General features: G+C 43.0%; 1 protein-coding gene across 3 annotated transcripts in view; it reads right to left on the bottom strand.

Annotated features, from left to right (window-relative positions):
- The window catches only part of PMEPA1 (prostate transmembrane protein, androgen induced 1), a 63,263-nt gene that overhangs the window by 14,419 nt on the left and 27,036 nt on the right, over positions 1-21,808 (bottom strand). The window lies entirely within an intron of this gene.

Here is a 21,808-nt window from a genome sequence, read left to right as displayed (position 1 = left end):
AAGGGACAACCTGTTTCTCTATATTTTCTGTCTAGACAGACATTGCTGGTTTTGGGATCAGTGTGTGATCGCTCTGCAACTATATAGATATACATTTACAGATTAACAAATTTCTGGAAATGGATATTTAGGGTCAAGTGAAATCACTTATCAAGTAGTGCATTCAAGTTTCTATCACTAGTCTGCCCTCTTAAACCAGTTCTGTCCTTGAACAACAGTTTCATAATGGATCATAGTGTTACATTAAATCAAACATAGGAGCCCAAAGTGCCTCCCAAAGCTTGTGGACTACAAAAAAACACAGCCTATACAGTGTACCCCAGATGACAGAAGTTCACAGAGTTATAGCTTCACACACAGCTATTTTGACTTTTTGTCTTAATTTGTGAACAAATTTGGTGTAATACTTTGACAGTGTGCCAAGAGCGAATGGGCCCCTTAGCCTTGCCAAGTGTGGGTGCCACTATTGTAAAGAAATTGCCTACTTGCTAAGAGGAACAACTACTCCCTTCCTGGTTAAAACAACCATGTGCAAATTTGGTCATGCCTGCAGTTCTGTCTGCCCCCGAAGATGTTAGGAACTGAAAGTGTCTGAAATGTATGAAAATCTAATCTGGTTAGTAACTGTTCCCTATGTGACAAGGCAGAGGATAGATAACTCATTGTCATTCTGACTAGCAGCTCCCCATTTGAGTGACTTTCAACTGGCAAGCCGTTTCATTTATCTAGGCTCCAGGAGCACCACAGCCAAGATTTAGTCCTCATTTGAATGAAGACCTGGTTCTTTAGAATTTAAAATCAAATTGAACCAGACATTGAAAGGAACGAACTTTCTGAAAGCTGCTAGGAGCATTTCAAATACTATGTCCATTGAGCATTTCATCCACAAAAGGTTTACATTTTGTTTAAAAAGAAGACAGTGATTTGGGTTAATATTCATACCGTTACCAATGATCATTACTCTTTCCAAGTATCAGGTGGTGCAAGTATTCAGCTTTTAAGCAGAACCAGCTTTGCCACACGATATTTGCGATGCATTTGAAATGTGACGATTTAAAATGCATTTCCTTATTTTACAATTATTGTTCCCATATACAGAATAGATAACAATAACTGTTCTTTTCTGCTATACCATTTATTTATGATCGCCAATACTCCACCGCTGTAGGGGAACAAGGTAAGTATGGAAAATATACCTCTATTTTACTGAACTAATTAAAAAAAACCCCTAAATCTGTAAGGTACAAAGGTACAGGGTGGTTTTCAAAAGAGTATTTTCCAGTAAGACCTTTGCTTTCAGTTGGATACAATCTGCAAGTCAGAACAATTCTATTACTATCCATAAGCTTTAGTCATTATGTGTATTACATACCATACAATAGAAGGGGGTGAGGGTGGGGAGGGCCAAATTATTTAGAAGATGGTAATCCAACTACACTTTCTTGTTTTACAAATTGGTAAAGAATACACAGATCATACATGCTATGGTAAACTGGGCTGAAACTAAAAACGTTTTTAACGAGACTTAAAGTTAAGCATATTAATTCAGAGTCAAAGGAAGTCTTGGTGAAATGGATTCCTCTAATGCTTTGTTTCTTTTACTTTGACTACCATTTCCTCCAAATTCGCTTGATATTGTCATTTGAATTCCTTGTTTAAATCAGTTTCTGAGGCAGTTCAGATGATACAAAGAACTGATCTAGACCACAATCTAGATTCTGAACCATACCCCAAATGTGTGTTCTTGCTGAGTTTTAAAAACTTTTCTTCATAAATTTCATGCACTCCTAGGTATTTGCCAGGATTGGAGGTGGCTCAATCACAGTATCAGAAGAAAGGTGGTCCAAGCACCAGATCCAATCCAGAAATACCAGGCTCCTTGTCAGAAAACCTCACTTTTTAAAGGTTCACAGCTCATTTTCCAACCCAGGTGGTTTGGGATGTGCACCTGAACTTTTGGATGCTACCTAGACTGGCATCAAAACCAGTGGAGGATCACTCATCACCTCTGGTTTTAATGAAACACTCTTTGAAGAGAGCATCTGAAATGATATTTTATGATTGCTCCGGAAGCAGCGAGATAATGAGGCAGCTGGCATCACAGGCAGGCAAGCCCTTATGAACAGGATACATTGATTTAGGGCCAAGCTTTCAACCAGGCTCAGGTCAGCCTCCGATTGTGCAAGACCACTTTTATGTAAACAACTATGTGTGTCATTCTAGACATACAAAATTCACATATGTGCAAAAGCTCTGGGTGAAATCCTGACCCCACTGAAGTCAATGAGAATTTTGTTATTGACTTAAATAAGGCCATACTTTCACTCTCATAAACATTTAAAATAGCTCCTTCCAAGGACAGCAGAGAGATTTAAAACATTAATACATAGGCCTTATTTTCCTTCTAAGGCGGGTTAGTATTCTTATCCCCACTTTACAGACAGGGAAAGCGGAGGTGCAGAGAGGTTCAAGGGCTTGGACAAGACCATGCAGTAAGACAGAAAGAAGATTCTTCTGTCCTTTGCTCTGACTTATCACTGTCATTTTCAAGACAAACATTTACACATTAGAGCAGCAGTAAAGATTATATAGAGATGTTACTCTTCAGAGAAGTTAATTCCTTGTGTTAATAAATTAAAGAAAAAAAAGGGAGTAACTGTTTGATGAGTTTTGTTACTGAAAGAAAGAAAATGTCCATCCTATTTCCTGCTAAAACCACGTGGCTAATTCTCTCTCTTGGATCCGGTCACAGGTGACGGAACAGGTTTCCATTTATAATAATCATTCAGGCAGTATTTGCCCACATACTCCACAGGTCTGCACTTCTTTTTCTCTGAACCCTAACAAATGCCAAAATAATAGCAGCTGCCTCACATCCTCTGTGCCCATGCACTGCGAGTTTGGCTGGACACTAGAGACCTCTGTGAAAGGAAGCATCAAAGCAGTGGCGTTCTGAATTATTTTAGCAAGTCACTGTCCATACATGATAAGTGCTGAGCCAGGACTAAGAGAAGGTTAGGGTGTGTATCTGTGTGTAATCCATTCCCTACCTACCTGTGCACCAGATTTAATGCAGGAGGGTCCAAGATGCTGCTTTGGGGAAGTAAATCTCCATTAGGCTCAACCCACATCATCCCATTGGGAAGGTTTTCCATAGAGTTTGGCAGGGGTCGGAGTGGAAGGAGTGTCAAATATGTTTCAGCCTACTCCCAATCCCCTTCTCAGGGATCCGGGTGGACCCCTTTACAGCTGCACCCCCTTCCCCAGCACCTCCACGGTCCCCTGGTAGCATGGCTCCAGTGGTGCTGTCCTAACTGTTGAACCTTCTGGCCTGTGGAAGGTCCAAGGAGGGGGCTATGCAGAAGAGGGTCATTCTATTTTCCGCAAGTAAGTTCTATCAGGCTAGTATAGTATGAATCCCTCCCCACATTCTCCCCAGGCTCTCCACTCCTTACTTTCCTCTAGCACAGATCCCCGAAAAGGGGGCACCATCGGGGCGGGGGGGGGGGCGGAGAGCCCTAGAGGGAACTGTACCCCTTGTCCAGGTGGAAATGGGGTGATCCACATACAGTGAGTCCCTCTAGGTACAGAGAGGGGGGCACAACCCGACCACTAAAAGGCTGGCTTGTTTCTATACAAAGTCAACTCTTTTCAACATCTTTCTTTCACTGCACCCTCAGTCAAGTCCCTGCCCCTCTCTGACCCTCAGACAGGTCCAGGCGACCAACATAAAAAGTGGTTGTTGAGTAATATACAAAGGGGGTCGAAAGTCCTGGGTGATGAGGAGAATACAGGAAGAAGGTATAACAAGAAAAGCCCTGTCTATACCAGGGAAAGTTCTAAAAATTCCCCAGTGTTATTAACACCAGGTTATAGAGAGGTGGCCAAAGCTGGGTTTATAATGGAAACTCAGTCGCAGCTTTCATTCACTAGCATCTACTGCTAATCTATATAGCAAGGCTAATTAAATTAGTAGAAAAAAAGAAACAGGAAGTGAGCAAGAATTTCTGAAACTGTAAAGAAGAAAATAGACTGAAAGGAACACAGATTTTATTATAAATTACAAGTTTCAGAGTCCAGTGGAAACAACGTTTTTCTCTGAATCACAGCCACCCTCTTGCACTGCCAATGTCATTATCAGCACTGCTCAGGAGAAGTACTGAGTTGGTTTTCTTTCACTTAGCCTGGTTCTGCTTAAGGGGGAATTTGGTTTTATCTTGATTTGGTCATGTTCTGCATAAGTGATAAGGGACTCTCCTGTTGAGTACTAAGGGGGAAGAAAGACTGTACAGAGATGGAACTCGACTTAGAGTTACAGAAGGGATAAATTGGTAGGTGTTCCTGGACCGGTTTCTTTTCCAGTAAGATTGATAAAATGGCTGTTTGCAAATCAACACATGAAAGCCTTCACCTCTCAAAGAGGCCAGTTTCCTCTGAAAATAAGGTATTATTTTTTAATTAAGAAGTTCAAGAAATGGGACAAAATGTTCAGAGAAATGGGCCCCAAGAAGTTAATGGAATGGCTAAAGAACTATTTCCAGCATTGTACATTTATTTGCCTTGGATTCTGAATTTGTCTAAGGTATTTCAAATAACTGTTGTAGCTAGCTACACTGGGATACTGAAGCTACATTGGGATACTGAACAGGATATCTTTTGTGCAAAAAGATTCCTGTTGCCTGACTACCAGTGCTCAGTAAATGCTATAGGAAGATTAACAGATTTAAAATTTGCCTCTTGAAAATGAACTAAGGGGCAACTTGAGTAACATCCTCCTGAGCATCAGAATAGTTTTCAGAAGACAGGGGACTGAGGACTTTTTTTCCCCACAGTGGGTAGTTTGAGGATGTTCATCTTTAAAGATGTTGATAGAATTTAATTCTAGTCAGTTTCAACATCCTTTTCCCTTAGCCACAGCATTGCTGGAGATAATGCAGGCGGACGGCTGTGACTGCAGACGGTCATTGTAAACAAACTGCCTCGCGGCCTGGCCCGCCAGCGGATTACCCTGGCGGGCCTCGTGCGGTCTGCGGGCCGCAGGTTGCCCACCACTGGTCTAAGAGGTATAAGGAGGGTTATGTGAATTCATGAAACAGACATGGTTGACAGTGGGAGGGGAGAGAGGAGCTAACAATCTTTTAGGGACTTAATTGACTCTAAACTAGGTTAGCAGCTAGAGTGTAACCTGTCATAGGAGACACCGCTGTCAGCCACACTGGGATGACTCCCTGTGATTGAGGTGAGAAGCCTTTGGAGCCCTCTTAAAAAAAATCTCACCCAGTGGCTCAAAAAAACAGAATCCTGCTCAAAGATGCAAGCATACCGCAGAAATACTGAATGGAGAAGTTTTACTTCTGTGCACTGAAGACCTTTATGCAACGTTTTTCCCTTGCATAGTGCATTGCATACAAGGGTCTTGTTGCACTTTAAATACCGATCCAACTTTGTAGACACTTTTTGGCAGAACTGGGAAAATGAGGCACAGAGAAGTTAAGGGACTTGCCCACGGTCACATAATGAGACAGTAGCAGAGATGGGAATAGAATCTAGGTGTCCTGTGTTACTCCTTCATAAACCATTTGCAACTATTTGTGAAGTCTCACTTTACGAATGTGACTCAGCCCAGTGAAGTAAGAGAATAGGGTAGGACTTCTAGCAGAGTTTAGGCAAGTTGGTGTGAAATGCCATCTCACATCAGGAGGAGAATTCACTTAAAACAATAATATTCTGATTGTGTAATATCTTTTCAATTCAACAAAAATACACTGTCCTCTCCTACATCTAAAATAGGTTTGAGCAAAACACAATGAGGTTGAGGAGTGTGTTCTGAAGCTTATACAATCTGAAGTGAATTGCTTACTACAATAAAGCTGCAATCTACCATTATTTTCTAAAAGTAGCGGCATTGTGATACATTTGGCCACACACTTCAACTTCCTCTACAATCTCTGGAAACTAAACGTCAACTTATATGGGATTAAAGGTCCCACTCTCCCAAACGGAGTTTTAAAAATATTTTCTTGGTCTCGGAACAGGGAGTGCGCGCGTGCGCACACACACACACACACACTTTCCAAGCAAGACAGAAGTAGCTGGAGGAATTAATAAAAAGAGGTTCAGCAATCCATGGTGGGTACTTTTGATCATGTGTTGTTTTCTGATTTTCCATTAACACCTCCAACAGCCAAACGGCTGCCCTAACAATGTGACTCACAAAGAAAATGTAACGGTTATGTGCACAATCCTAATTTCTATTTTCATCCTGGTTTTCTAATCCTTTCATGCTTCCCCCCGCCCGGGGCATCTTTTGCTTGAACAGATTCCTTGTAGTCCCTGATGGCAGTGCCAGTTTGTAGAACCAGCTGTAAAGGAAATACAAAGACAGTGCAAGGTTTTGACTTTAAGACAGGTTCAGGTGTTAACGATATAAGACAAGTAGTGGGAAGGAGAGAGAGAAGATGCCTAAATCAGATGGTGTTCACCATATAGCGTTCTGCACCCCCATTTTGGATTTTGCGCCAATAGGTCTCCATGCACTCCTCCCCCATTTCTAGCTTCCATAATTCTGTACCTGATAGGCTTGATGGGGAAAGGGAAGGAGACACAGTAGGATGCTGGACATACAGAACACTGGGCTGCCATCAATAATAGGAGAGTCAACTCAAGCCCGTGTGGTGACTTGCAGGACTTTTGAACAAGATGCCCCACAGAACCTGCGGGAGAAAATGAAAAGCAGCTCTTGGAAAAGAGGGAAGAGCAGGAGCCCTGTGTATTCCGGTTTCAGTAGGAAATGCTTTTCACTATTCAAGCCTTTGGATTGCTTTAATAATATTGTAGCTTTCTGTAACGCAGCCTACTTTTGGGCCAGCTGCCTGGAGGACCCACCCATCTCCTGCACTTGAAGGGAGACACTGCTGCATGTGCAGTTTCCCAAAGAACAAGCCAATTAAAGGTTTGGCATTGAAGCCTCAGGACCACAATTTATCACTGCAGGGCAGCCAGAGATGCTGCCTTTCACCAGAACTTATGGACCTGATCTTCAGCAGGGCTCAGCACCCAAACTCCAGAGGGAGCCAGAAGGAGATATGGGTGCTCAGAAGCCATGAAAAATCAAGTGCTGGTTATTGAAAAGGAGAACGGGAAGGGGAGAAAGAAGATACCCCGTCATGTCTGTCTGTCAGCTGTTGACGCGCATGGCCAGATATAGTCAGACAACTTCCTTCCTCTGTCACTGAGTTTCAAAGCATGCCTGTTATTTGTACAGAAGTAGTGCCCAGAGGCCCCAGTTTGGACCACAGCACCGTTTTGCTAGGTGTTGTACAAAGATAAACAGGAATTCAGTTCTTGCCACAAAGAGCTTACAGCCTCCCAGCACTTGGCATGCCCTGAAAAATCAGGATCTGCCCAAATAGAGACTTAATCACTTCAGTAGAAAAAACAAAACAAACAAAATAAAGCCTGCCCTCCCTATACCTCATGCTCTAAAGCCAGACACACATGCGGTGAACGAACAGTAAGGTTTATGTTTGCCAAAGTCTTGTTGGCAACATCAGACGATGCCCTATTGCTGTTTGAGGCAGCAGTGCCTAAATCATGGAAAGGCTAGAGCTCCTCGGAGATTTAGGAACAAGCAGCACCTCTTTGAAGGCAAGACTCAAACAGACAATCTGCTTGAGTAAGAAGAGCTGAGACCAGCTGCAGTATCTGGCGTAATGCTGTAGTGTTACACGGGTCAAGCAACATGGCCAGACCTTGGACCCCTGTTTTTCCAGACAGAGCAGAGAGTTTGAATACACGTCCCTAGGAGTTTTGTTGGTGATCCAAAAAAAGATTTACAAAAAAGTCTAATATTAACAGTTAGGAATACAGCTTTTAACTTGTGTGTAACAACTGCCTTTTGGACTACCTGCGATGCCTTGATTATCCAAAGGAGAATGTAGGGGCCAATTCCTACTCCTCCACCCACATAGGAACACAAAGGGGCAGCATTAGGTTGACATGAACAGCCTTGCACTTTCCCCAATGTAAGAGGCCTGCTGTCCTTGAAGCTGCTCTAACTTATGCTGGGAGCTGTTTCAGCCCTTACAAGAGCCAGAACTCAGTGGTTGCCCAAAGGTGGCACAGCCAGAATCCAGCTCCTGGTTTATAGATACTGCACTCACCAGATCCCAAACACCACATATTAGGGAGACTCTAATGTTCTTGCTACCAAAGCTGGAGGGGATGGGAAGAAAGGGCAAACACTAAGATGGTACATTTCTCTAGTTCATCACTTGCACATCAGGAGGATGGTCATTGTGAGAAAATATGGACCGTCAAACATGGCATCTGGTTGTTACTGCACAGATTTGTCTGTTTACCTTCCAAATAACATCAGCTCAGTACATCTGTCAACAATGCATGATAGAAAATAGTGAAAAAAAGAATATAGGACCCCATCCTGCTCTCACACACATTGCAGGAGTTACTATCTCGAAGTCAACAGAGTTATACTGGCAAAAAACATGGACATAAATGAGACTGAAATCAGGCCCATAATAGCCAGCACTGTAGAACTAGGTACATAACTATGGAAGAGTGAGTTTGATTCAGTTCTGCTTCATGCATCACTTCTGCCTCAGCACACTTAATAGCTACATTATATTTCCCAAGTCAACATGGTCAACTGTGTTGTACAAAGCGGAAATAACGCCACACAACATACTGATTCCAGCTTGCGAACTGTAGCACTGGGGGTAAGGAGTAACAAATCACACTGACTCAGAAAGGGAGCTAGCTTGCAACAGAAATCGTTGCTCGAGAAAGATGAAACACCAAGATGTCACCCTCCGCGTCAATTCTCAGACCATAACTGCACTTTAATACAGCTCAGTTTTTCATTTGTCAGACTGGATAAGCAAGTGTCATCGGTTACCTGAGTCACAGACAAAGTATGGCCGTGAGTTCTTAGGACCTAGCCTTTTTGGTGAAAATCACCCTCATTTCACGATTGCCAGTGACAGCAACAGTGGCAACATCAGTGTAGATGGGTCTTAGGCATTTTTGCCACAGCATCATCTAGACCTGCTCTGACTATTGCCCTAAAACACAACTGTGTCGCACTTCTGCTAGTTATAGTGCTAAGATGGGAGTTTAACCAAGCTAGCACAGACACAGCCTTAAGGAATAAGAGTCCGTCAAGTTCAAAGCCAAAGCTCCCAGGAACTGAGAAGGATCTATCTGACAATCCTTACCACTTACTTGAAGCTTTATGATCATTAATGTTAAAAATCAGCAAATTTTTCAGTTGGGTCACCTTTTTGTTTTAAAGTAATTGTAAAAAAAGAAAAAAAGAAAAAACAACAAAGAAAGACAGAAAGTTGGCAACAAGTAATTCCAGCACCGTGTTGGGAGAGGTTCATTACATGGGGTTGGGGGGGGGGGGGGGAGAAGGAGGAAGCAATGGGGACAGGGAAGAGACTAACCAGTGTTATAGGAGTTGTGGAGAGAGAGTATATGAACTAAATGGCAATCCCTTAGGACAGTGAGACACTTTTAAAGATTAACTCCCTTTTTTGTCCAGTTTCCCCCCATGAAGTCTTTTGAACCAACATATTTTATGCACAGAGAGACTCCTCCAAAGCCCATCGGAGTTTATGGAAGAACCAGAGTTTGTGTACCACATTTTGGAAGCTATTTCCAAGAGTAGGGATGGTCATTTTACTTTTTAAATTCAGAATCTGATTTTATACTTATAGACCGACTACACTTTATACAAACTTTCAACCCCCTCCTCTAGCCATTACCGGCCAAAGAGTAAGCAAAAACAGCTACTTCACCATCCCTTGTCAACTCTACAAAGCTACCACAGCTAGATGGCTGCTCAAGTACCAGAAACAAAGCCCACTGAGTTGCTGAATTCCCCCTTTTATTCTCCTTAGCAACAGCAATAATTAACAGCTGAAGCTTTATGGCATGATCTCTCAGCACCCACCCACCTCTCCTGTCCAAAGAGAGAAAAGTCAGATCCCAACTCCACCCTTGACCAAAAGACAACAATAACCCCCAGGCTTCCAGTTTGCATGAGGCCCTGTACAGAGGGTCAAGAAAGTCAGAGAGACTGTGCCAATCACACTGGCATCAATCAGGAGCAACTCCACACAAACCAATGGCTTTACATTGGTGTAAACATCAGAAATCAACCCCTGTATATATACACTCTGAAAGACAAAAAAGATGCTTTGGTTAGCCAGGAGTGCTTTAAACTTCTATTAAAACGAGACAGAATAGTCCCATGTACACTGGAAACACTCTGGATCAATATGTGGTTTGCTGCTGGATAGGTTTTCCCCCCCCAGCCATCAGAAACTCATGACAAAAGAGCACATCTCATTTACGAACTTAGCTATAAATACTTTTGCTAACTGCCATTTAGGAATTTCATTTCCTGCTTGAGCAAGTCCTGTTGAAAGAGGCAATTACCAAATTTGTTTCTAGTTATAGAAATAGATGTTTGTTGCTGCCCACATCTGTTTCACCAAATTGTCAGCTAGGGACTTTCTGAGGAGAGTGAACCTCTTCCAGAGAGAGCTTTGCCACCTCCCCAGAAAACTAACAGCAATTAGATGGAATAGGTTTCCACTCCCATCTTCTTTTAAGCGCTGTCTGTCACCATACTGGAGAGCTGGCTGGTGTTCACAGGACTTTTCGCATGCAGTTCCACACTTACTTGTGAAAGTCTAGATCCCCTCTGGTAGGGGCACTATAGATTGTTTTCTGTAGGATAGTAACTGGCTCTGTTTCCTGCTGCTATTGAAAAGCTACTGCAGAATATACATTTGAGCCATTGTCAGAAATATCACACCAAAGCAGGTTAAGTTATGTATGTTCTGAAGTTTTGAATCTGGAGAAGGAATAATGAAATAAAGGGAAAATTATGTGTGTATTCTATATACCTACATACACCCCCCTACCCCCAAGGAATGAGTGTCTTGTGGGTCAGGCTGTGACCTGGGCATCCGAAGAACTGGGTTCAGTTTCTGGCTTCCTGTGTGACCCCTGACAAATCAATTAATCTTTTTTTGCCTCAGCTTCTCCATAATATTGCCTCTCCCCCAGCACTTTGTTTGACTTGTCTACTTAGGATTTGTGGACTAATCAGGATCTTACCTGCACTAGTCAGTAGTTACTGTACATGGGGCACAGTGAGACTACTTGCATGAGTAACTTCACCAATATGCATAGGAGAGTCACAATCTGTCTAAGGCCTTGTCTACACTACACAGGTGTTTTCGACAAAAGCCAGCTTTTGTCAATAAAACAGTAGAGGTGTACACACTGAAATGCTCCTTCGCCGATGTAACCTCCCTGCTATGCTAACATAATAAAACCACCTCAACGAGAGGTGGAGGGCTTATGTCAGTGTAGTTAAGGCAAAGCAGTGTCCGCATAGACATTGCATTCCTTACATCCATTGTTGGCTGTCATTCTTGTCAATTTCACAGCTTGGCTGGAGCCGTGAAATTGACAAGAAAGCTGGCTTCCCCTTGGGGAGCCAGGCTGCTGCCCCTTCTCTGCTCCAAGTCGGGCTGCCACCCAGGCTCCCAGCTTGGGCTCCCTCTGCTGCCTCCCGGGGAGGCCACTGGGAGCATGGCAACCAACTGTACTCTGGATGCGGATCTCCCTGTAGGAGGCGAGAAGCCCCGGGTGACTGCCCCCCCTGCTCCCAGCTGGGAGCAGGGAAGTGAGAAGCCCCAGGGGGCAGCTGAGTGGAGCTGTGAGCCCTGGCTCTCAGTCCCCCACACTGCCCCTCCTCAGTCAGTGGAAGCATTCCTTGTGAGGACACGTACCACCGACAGAAAGAGGGTAGCGTGGACATCAGCCACCACAGTACTTAATGCAGTGGCTGTACATCAACCTAACACAGGTCGATTTATCTTTGTAGGGTAGACATAGCGTTAAGTTACAAACTCTTTGGGGCAGGGATGATCTCACACTATGTGCAGGTACACCACTAAGCACAATGGGACCCTAGTCTCAGCTGGGCTCTGTGATACAAATAAATAATGATCCCTGCACATATACACACAGTTACACTGCTAGCCTAAGACAATAATATTTGATAACATCTCACTCTCACTAGTGCTTTGCTTCATTACTTGACAGCTCAGAACTTGGGACTGGATGCACTACAAAGTCAGTTTTGCAACATTGTATCTGCTGTGACCAAGGAAGAGGTTCTTCATTGGACAGTCTGCTGATCATGCCTTTCCCTATCCCACTTTCATTATTTAGACAACAGTCCCATTACAGCCCAGGGTTATATTATTATTGTATTACAGAAGCACCAAGAAGCCCTGACTGAAATCTGGGTCCCAATTATGCTAGGTATCGCAAACACATCAAAAATACAGTCCCTGCCTTGAAGATATTACAGGTGAACGTCCCAGTCCTGCAAACACTTAGGCACACGTGTAACCTTTGTTTACACATGTTAATTTGTTAGTCTCTAAGGTGCCACAAGGATTCCTCGGTTTTTTTGCGCTACCACTGAAACCTTACTCAGGCTGGTCATCTTATTGACTCTAATAGTTCATTAGGTTCTATGGACTCTAATGGGACTCCTTGGGAAGCAAAGTATTTGCAGGACAGGGGACTATGCAGGCAAGTCAAAGCATGGGAGAGAGGAAATGCTATTACTCCATTTTACACATGGGGAAGCAAGGCACAGAGAGACAAAGTGACTTGCCCAAAGTCACGCATAGGGATGTGGTTGGATTTGAAGCCAGATCTCCTCCTAGTCCAATGCAGTAACCAAAAGAACATCTTTACATTTTCTTATTTCCTCTACTTTTGTGCCCCCTGCCTGGTTTGGTCACTTTTGTTTATAAGCCAGAGACACATCACAAGGCAGTTGCTTCTGTCAAGTAAGGCAAATGTCAACTGTGGCCATAAAATTTACTAGAAAAAAAAATCCCAAACACACACAAAAATCTGAAATTGATCTGAATTTCGCCATTTCAGTATTATAGTTCTAGTCTCAAATTGGCTTGAGTGCCTGAGGCGGGGGAGTAGACGAGGAGGAATATCACGGGCCTGGTAAAATTACAGAGGAGAGGGTAATAAACTTATTTCCATTACAATTATGGCCACTGCCTGAGGGCTAACTAACTTCTGGAGCAAGCACTGGTGTTTATGTATTTTTTTAAAAAAGAAGAAATCTGTTTTTCACTAATCCAAAGACCATTCCCCTGTTCCTTTTCCAGCCACAAAGATGATTTGAAACAATCAGAAATCTATTTCTATTTAGTATATGCTTTGGTCACTACAGCAGAAGAGGGATTAGTTTGGAATCCTCATGAGACATCTGCTCCCCGCCCCCTTCCAGTGGAGACCTCTCCCACCCTGCACGTAGGAACCAGAAGGTAGATGGACCACGGGGTTGCAGTGGAAAATTTACAGCTATTCAGTGAGGTCAACACCAACAATAGGTTTTTACAAGGGCAAGGGGATGGGGAAGAGACCCTCTTTCATTCTCTGCTCTTGCCTATCTCCCTCCCCCCCCCTTCCCACTCTTCCCAGATGTGATTTTAGCTTGGCTTCTAATCAGCTTTGTAGGGACCTAAATATCCTGATGTGCTTTTGGCTCTCGTGGTTTTTTAAGTCTGGCTGCAGCAGTGGATAGCTAGCTCTGCTCCCTCCCCTTCCACCGTGGGCATGCCTGTGGTATAGGTAAACACAGTGACCCTGAGAATTTCAGGGGAGTGCAGGGAATAGCAGTTTACATTGCAGTTTGGCTCTGGTGGGGGTTGAAGAGTTTGATGGGGGTGGGCAGAGGGGAGGATTATCCACGGACACAGCTTGTCCCTTTTCCACTGTTTAACAATATAGTAGCTATAGCAACGGGTTAATTAATGCACCTAATTTGCATAACTAAAACCACAAACCCATTCAAACCGTGCTGATATTTTCATTCTTAAACCTGGCCTACCAAGCTGTATTCTTCTTACCGCAATGTGAATGCACACAAATAATATATATCAAATATAATCATGGCTTTTGTAATGTGATCTGCCTATGCAACTCCGAGAGATACTCGTCCTACCTACCTGTATTCTCCCAGAAAAATGTTAGCACTTGCAAGAAAACATATTATAAAGGCAGAAAACAAAAAGGAGAGTGAAGTGCCCCTTAAAAAAGAAAAAAAGAAAGTAAAATAATTTGTGGGAAAACCATTACATTCCAGGATTGGGGAGTAAAAAGATAGCGAATGTAAAGGTTTCAGACTATCATATAACCAGAGGGGGAAATGTCTTCTCACCACAAACATGCATCTGCATGATGTCTAGACAGTCATAAAAAGGGCAATTAAAGTACTGCATGCTGCAATAAGCTAATGTCTCCTCTCTGAGTCTAAGCAATTTAACGTACTGCACTAACTTCTCAAAAAAAAAAAAAAAACCCGAAAAAAAAGACGACTGTTTGCAGGGGGAAATATTTTGAAATTCAGTTTTAAATAAGCCGGTAAATTAGTTCAACCTTGTCAAATCTTTGCCTTATAAGTTATAACATATCAAATATTCTGCCTGCATCCTGTCTAGACTGTGACAACAAAGGGCATTTAAAGTCCTGTGAGATGCGCAGACAGAGTAGCCATTTAAAGATGCAGTATTGCTTTCTGCATTTGAAACCATTTATCAGATGGAATTAAAATGAAAATAGTTAGTAATCACTTGAGTTCATAACCAACATTTAAAAAGCAAAAAAACCCAAAACAAACAAAAAACCCCACCCACAGCTCTTCGATCTATAGCCCATCAAAACCATTCCAATAGATCTTTCCAATGGAATTTGGCTGGCATTTGTTTTTATTAACTAGAGATGTATACATCTTTGTTTGGCAAAAGAATCTTTAATACGGATGTTAATGTACTTAAAGCCCAGCTCCAAGAGTGTTAGGTGATCCACAAGAACATGAAAGAGTGATTTAGAATGGGAAGTCTTTCTGTATAAAGGGTTAACTACGAAATGCATCAACATACATAAATAAAAAAGAAAACCTGAATGTTGCCTTGAAAGCTGCAGGCTTAAAAATACATAAAATTACACTTCATGTAATAGCAACTGGTCTACCTTCACCAAGATGCAACCTGAATGGACATCATCCTCTCCTCTTAGGGGCAAAAGGCAACTTAATGCAAATCGAACGGGTGTCTAAACCATTTTTACTGACAAAGGACAATTTTCTGGGAGAAGCACAGAAAGTTAAAAGCTCAGCCAATACAAGAACCATCTCCCCCTTCCACCCCAGTTTTATCGTCTGTTTGAGAGCCGAAATATTTATAAAGAATATGCAAAATATCTGATCTGGCTTAACTGATTAGATTTACAACGCCTGTGATGCAGTAGAAATTAATTAATGTTCTTGACAGATAATGCTACCGGGCAACAATTTCAGCAAAACCCAAGTGTAAGGCTATGACTTTTAAAGATCTGATTTTATTATAAGATAGGGTAAAACTGGCCAGACATTACAAAGGGCATCAAAAGCATGTTCTGAAGAGGAGGCAGTTATGCACACACAGTTTCTATTCTAGCTGCTTCATGTGGCAGTTATGAGTGGAGTGTAGGATTGAGGGGGGCGGGGGTTGTCTTTTAAGTTCAAAATCGGATTATCTGTTTACTGCACCATAACATTCCCCTCTACCCCATTTGTGTCCCCCCCACCACTCATTGCTTAATTATTATTTTAATAAGACTGTTCCCAACTTCACAGCTTATTCTGCAATAGCCCAAGGGCTACAACTGTTCATTAGACAGAATTTCTATTTTAATTGCACTGACACAGATGTGTTGGTTATCTGGAAGAAATTACTAAACTGAGCAGTAAAGAATGGAGCTGGATGCTTTTCTTCCCTTATGAAAAGTTTAATATTTTCCCCTATAAGAATAGCAGTGTTAAATGCATTGCAGGTTTTGCTGTCCAAAGATGCAATTAGCCCATAATTGCTTCCTGTGCCCTATTCGGTCAGGTGTTACAGAATCCTTAGCAGACAAAAGTATTGCATTTATTGTAGCATATGCACCTTAGAAGCCATTTATAAGGATGTTTTAGCACTGGTCAACATGCATCTCAAAAATTATCCATCTATATCTGTGCTAAGCTTTCGCTGGTTGGAATTGAACCCACAGCCAAAAGGGTGTTTTGTTTTACTCAAAATGAGATGATTTCTACAAGGGTTAAAGTGGCATTTTTAACTTGAAGCAGTTTTAAATTTGGTGGCTTGTGTGTGCTTAGAAATCACCTCTATCTTCAGCGGAGCTACTCTTTTAAAGTGAGAAGTCACAAAGATTTTTGGTGCCGCTCTGATGATGAGCCAATATATATTTGCAGGGGGCCCAATCAGACTCACATTACACTCAGTTACCTCTTTCCATTGACGTTAATGGGACTGGGCCCAGTGTATATATGCATGACATGTGTGCTAGCCAGCAGGAACTGTAGAGAGTATCGAGATGCCAAATCCTGCTTGCATTCCAAAGTCAATTGGTTAATTTTTAGTGCAAGGTGAGCCAGACTGGGGTTATGGGGTACAGCTTTTGGGAAGGATCGCAAGTCGCTTCGCTAAGCTAATGCAATCACTGGCTAGGGTTGCTAATTTTCTAATGGCACAAAACCAAAACACCCTTGCCCTGCCCTGCCTCTTCCTCAAGGCCCTGACCCTTCTCCGAGGCCCAGTTCCTCACTCACTCCATCCCTTCTCCCTCTCCCCCACCCTCACTCACTTTCACTGGACTGGGTCAGGGGGTTGGGGTGTGGAAGGGGGTGAGAGCTCTGGCTGGGGGTGTGGGTTTTGGGGTGGGGCCAGAAATGAGGGGTTCAGGGTGCGTGAGGGGGCTCCAGGCTGGAGATGAGGGGTTTGGAGTGCAGGAGTGGGCTCAGGGCTGGGGCAGTGGGTTGGGGTGCGGGAGGGTCTGCGGGGTGCAGGTTTCAGAAGGAAGTTTGGGTTCAAGAGGGGGTGTGTGCGTGGGCTTCAGGAGGGAGTTTGGGTGTGGGAGGGAGCTCATGGCTGGGGGTTAGGATGTGGGAGGGGGGTGCGGGCTCCAGAAGGGGGCTCAGGGCTGAGGCAGGGGATTGGGATGTCGGCTCTGGGAGGGAGTTAGGGTGCGGGAGGGGGTTTGGGGTGCTGGGGTTCAGGGTGCTGGGTCCAGCCAGGTGGAGCTTATCTCAGGCGGCTCTCGGTTGGCAGCACAGAGGGGCTAAGGCAGGCTCCCTGCCTGCCCTGGCTCCGCAAGGCTCCCAGAAGAGGCCGGCATGTCCGGCTCTTAGGTGCAGGGGCAGCCAGGTGGCACTGTGCCTGCAGGCACCGGCTTTGCAGCTCCCACTGGCCACAATTTCCAGCCAACAGGAGCTGTGGAGCCGGTGCTCAGGGCAGGAGCAGTGTGCGGAGCTTCCCTAATTGCCCTTGCACCTAAGGGCCGCAGGGACATGCCAGCCACTTCTGGGAGCCGCAGGGAGCCTGCTTTAGCCCCGCTGCACCGCCGACCGGACTTTTCATGCCACGGTCAGCAGTGCTGACCAGACCTGCCAGGTTCCCTTTTCGACCAGGTGTTCTGGTCGAAAACCGGATGCCTGGCAACCCTACCACTGGCTCAAGATATCCGGCCTAATCATAAAAGAGTTCCTCTGGCAAAAGCTCCATTTTGAATGATTATGTGTGTTTGTGTCTTTGTGGGTAATTGGTGGCACATGGGCTCAAACAGTTGCCAAATTGGAATGGAGAAATTCAGAGAGTCACTCTTTGGCAAGACATTGAAAAACCAAATGTTTGAAGGGGACCCCCCCCAATACCTCTGTTTTTTTAAAATGGCTCCCCCCAATTCCAAAACCAGCTTTGCAGAACCGAGGCTTCTACTTCCAGCCTAGTTAAAGTACCTGGGTTTTAGGGCTAGAGTGGGGAGTAGGTTTATTGGATTTTGTTCCCCCTCTAACCTCTCCCAAGATGTAAATTACCAGACAGATGTGCTCTGTAAAAATTACATCTCTTCTGCTTAACAATCAGGCTTCAAACCTGCCACAGTTCTGCAGCTGTCAAATCAACCATGGAGTTTATATAGAATTCTTCCTTGACTCATTTTGGCAAAAGCCGGAGATAATAGCCTTAGATATCTGGAGAAATAGCTATCGGTTGTATTCTTTTTAAAACCACTGTATTTGACATGACAAACTCCACGAGAGGGAAAAAAAACCCCAACCCTCCCACCCAAAATGCTCATAATTTCATTGTCCCCAGAATCCTGAAGAAGTTTCCTGTATATATTATCCTACATATGCGCACTCTAAACATCTGATATGCACACACACATATAAACACAAAAGTGGGGCAAATCTTGAATCATTTTACTTCACGGAGAGTTTTGCCTGAATAAGCACTTCAGGATTTGAAAGCCCACTGTTACTATTAAATGGTTTTTAATTAAATGAAAAGAAGTACTAACCTGCCAGTTTTTTTTGTCCTCTTTCCATGGGACTGTGATAAATGTGCTTCCAACATATTTATCTAACAATTTCAGTTATCAGGCAAATGGGCCAAACACAGACTTTAGTAGCAGGGGCACAACCGGACCCAAACTGTCCAATGAAAGGTAAAGCTAGGGATGATCTAAGTTTAGGGGAAGCTGGACGGTAGGGGGCAGGGGAGGAGAGACACAGGAAAGACATGCACTGAATAAAGCTAAAATTGCAGATTAACAATTCTCCTTCAAACAAAAACCATCTGTGATTTAAAGAAATAAAAATTAACAAATATTTCATCACAAATCTGCATAAAAGAATCAACGACTTTGTTGCTGGGAGTTTATTTGCTTTGTATCTGCTGAAAACCTTTGCAATTCCACTATTGCATTCAATAAAGCCCTAAAGACTGAACCATCTTGTATGCGGTCTTCAAGAGACAGAGGCAGGTCAGCTGCATCCTTTATATATAAAGTCCTCTGCTGAGACCTGACTTCGTTTTGTATCTTGGTCCTAGATGCTTTTTGGCAGTTTGCTCTAGACTTATTGGCATAGGCTAAAAGGTTTTTATTTAGACGGTGTCAGCTGAGCATCTGTGCATGTAAGAACTGGAGTGGGAGTAATCTTGACTGTATTTCAAAAGCACATTTCTCTCTGGGAGCTGCCTTGATAATTATAAATCTGAGCATATTTAAATAGCGGGGTTACTCCCACTGGCGGAGTCCCCATTTCCTTTCCCAAGCATAGCTCCGTATTCTGGGATGCATTCCCTGATCAGTCGAGAGAAGACTGGCTGGGAACACTCCCTAACCTCTGACCTCCACTAACAAAAGGTAGAGAAAGCGTCTAGACCTTCAGTCTGAATGTGAGAGAAGGCAAGTATTGTATTGCGGAGATACAGGCTTTGCCTTAGAGAACAGAGGCTGCTATAGACATTGAAGGAGCCGGACTAGACAGGAAGGGAAGGAGAAAGCCAAAAGTAATGGAAGCTCCAGCCCTAATATTTGGTAAATAAAACCCAGAACTACATCCCACCACAGTGAAAGAGCCAAACTACATTTGTCCCTTTTTAGCCAATCGATGCTTTGGGATAGGCTTCCACAACACAGGGTCCCTCTGGTCAGTGTTGCTACTCTCTAGGGAGTCTAGGCAAACAGCATCGTATCAAGTCTGCTAAACCCCTGGGGGCTGGAATTTGCTTATCTGACTTAATATGTTCAGTTTAAATGGGCTTGGATTCCCCTTAGCATCTTTGTATTCCGCGGATCTCTGACAGCTCCACTAATGCAACCAATTCATGTTCAATTCAGTGCAGACTGTTACAGGAGAGAGAGCATACACCATGATCGCTTTCACTGAGTCTCTACTTTTGTCTTGCTGTTAGTCTAAAAACAATTTGGGGAAATCCATTCTGACCCTGTGATTAGGATGCTGGCTTAGGAGTCAGGACACCTGTGTTCAAGTCCAAGCTCTACCCTAGATTTCTTGTGTAACCTTGCATAAGTCACTAAGTCTGTACCTCCATTCCCCATCTGTAAACAAAGATAATAGTACTTTTCAACCTCACAGGGGTGTTGTGAAACACTCAGATACCACAATAATGGGAAATGTACAAGTACTGTACAAGTAGAAACAGAGACCCACCAAACATCCCCAAAAGTTCTTCCCCCAGTCTTAAGGAAATTGGGTTGTTACCAAATACCTGGAGTGTATTTTAGTATACTTTTTAAAAGTATTTGAAAATATTACAGATGAGCAACATTTGGAATTTCCATCTTGTGGGAAGTTCTGACATTTCAACAGTTTTTTGACCTGAATAGGGACGATAGGTTGAAATTTCAAAATTTTTCATGGAATGGAAATTCCAAAAAACATTTTGATTCAGATATGTCAAACCAAACCATTTCATTTCACCACTTTTGATCAATACAAAACGTTTTGACATTCCCAAACTGAAATGTTTTATTTCGGTTTCTTGAAAGAACCTGAAATGCTTTGTTTCAAATCAAAAGGAGTACTTGTGGCACCTTAGAGACTAACGAATTTATTTGAGCATAAGCTTTCGTGAGCTACAGCTCACTTCATCCGATGAAGTGAGCTGTAGCTCACGAAAGCTTATGCTCAAATAAATTCATTAGTCTCTAAGGTGCCACAAGTACTCCTTTTCTTTTTGCGAATACAGACTAACACGGCTGTTACTCTGAAACCTGTTTCAAATCAGTTTAACATTAAAACTGCATTTTCCATCTGGGATGTGTTGCCTCTTGGGAACTATAGTATGGAAGCCTGATGCCCCTATTCTCCCCTATGGGCCAGGCTCCCTGGTCAGACTACATTTCCCATGACATACTTTGGGTCATGTGCCTCCCATGATGCACCACAAAGAGCTTTTTCAGAAAGAAATCTGCACAGCATTATAGAAGCTCGTCCCATAGGAGAGAATGGAGGCCGAAACGTCAACTCCTCTAAGGCAATGTGCCATAGGGAAATACAGATTAATGTTTCATTTCAAATCAGTCCAATAAAACTTTCTGGGTCAGTTCAACGAAATGAAATAGTCTGATTCAGCCCAAACCAGCATGAAACAAAAATATTTTATTTAGATTTTCCTGATGAAAAATTAATACTTTGTGAAAACTGCATTTTCCGTCTGAAAATCATTCCGATGGAAGATTCCCAATAGCCTCAAATAAATAAATAAAAACAATTCATGCATGGGGAGCCAATGCTGTTTTCTGTGATATCACCTGGGGAAATTACTGCTGTATCCAAATGTAAGTGGTATTTTCTGGATCACGAAAGCCAGTCAGCATGGCAGTGAAAGAAGACGAGGATTTACACCAACTTATCCAAAAGTTTCCTTTCTTTCAGCACAGTGAAATCCACAGAATTTATAATGGGTCTTCAGAGCCCACTTGCAGCCCAGTCACTAAACTCAGAGATATGCCTAACAAAGACAAATAAGCCAGCTTCCACAGCTGCAACAGAAATAGAGCCCTTGTAACTGAATATATTCAGATAAATAAAACATTAACTACTGACTATGCATATGCTTACTGCAGAGCATAAGAGCTTTGTTATTCACTTAGCTACCAAATGGTCAACCTTTATCTATAAGTCCTACTATGTGAAGAAAAGAAATTTTGGGGTAATTGCATGTACATTTTTCTGTACTTCAGCACAGAAAAATCCATAGATCCTACAAAGAGGTTTTATCAATAGTGTGTAGCTATGGAGAGGAAAAAGTGTAGACTAATATAACCAAATATTGAAAGAATAGAGTGAAATAAAGAAATACGGACATAGGCCATTTAC

Source organism: Natator depressus, chromosome 13 (genome assembly GCF_965152275.1).
Source record: "Natator depressus isolate rNatDep1 chromosome 13, rNatDep2.hap1, whole genome shotgun sequence".
In the NCBI taxonomy this organism is placed as follows: domain Eukaryota; kingdom Metazoa; phylum Chordata; order Testudines; family Cheloniidae; genus Natator; species Natator depressus.
The sequence above is the reverse complement of the archived record's forward strand: the minus strand, read 5'-3'. Positions and strand labels throughout refer to the sequence as shown.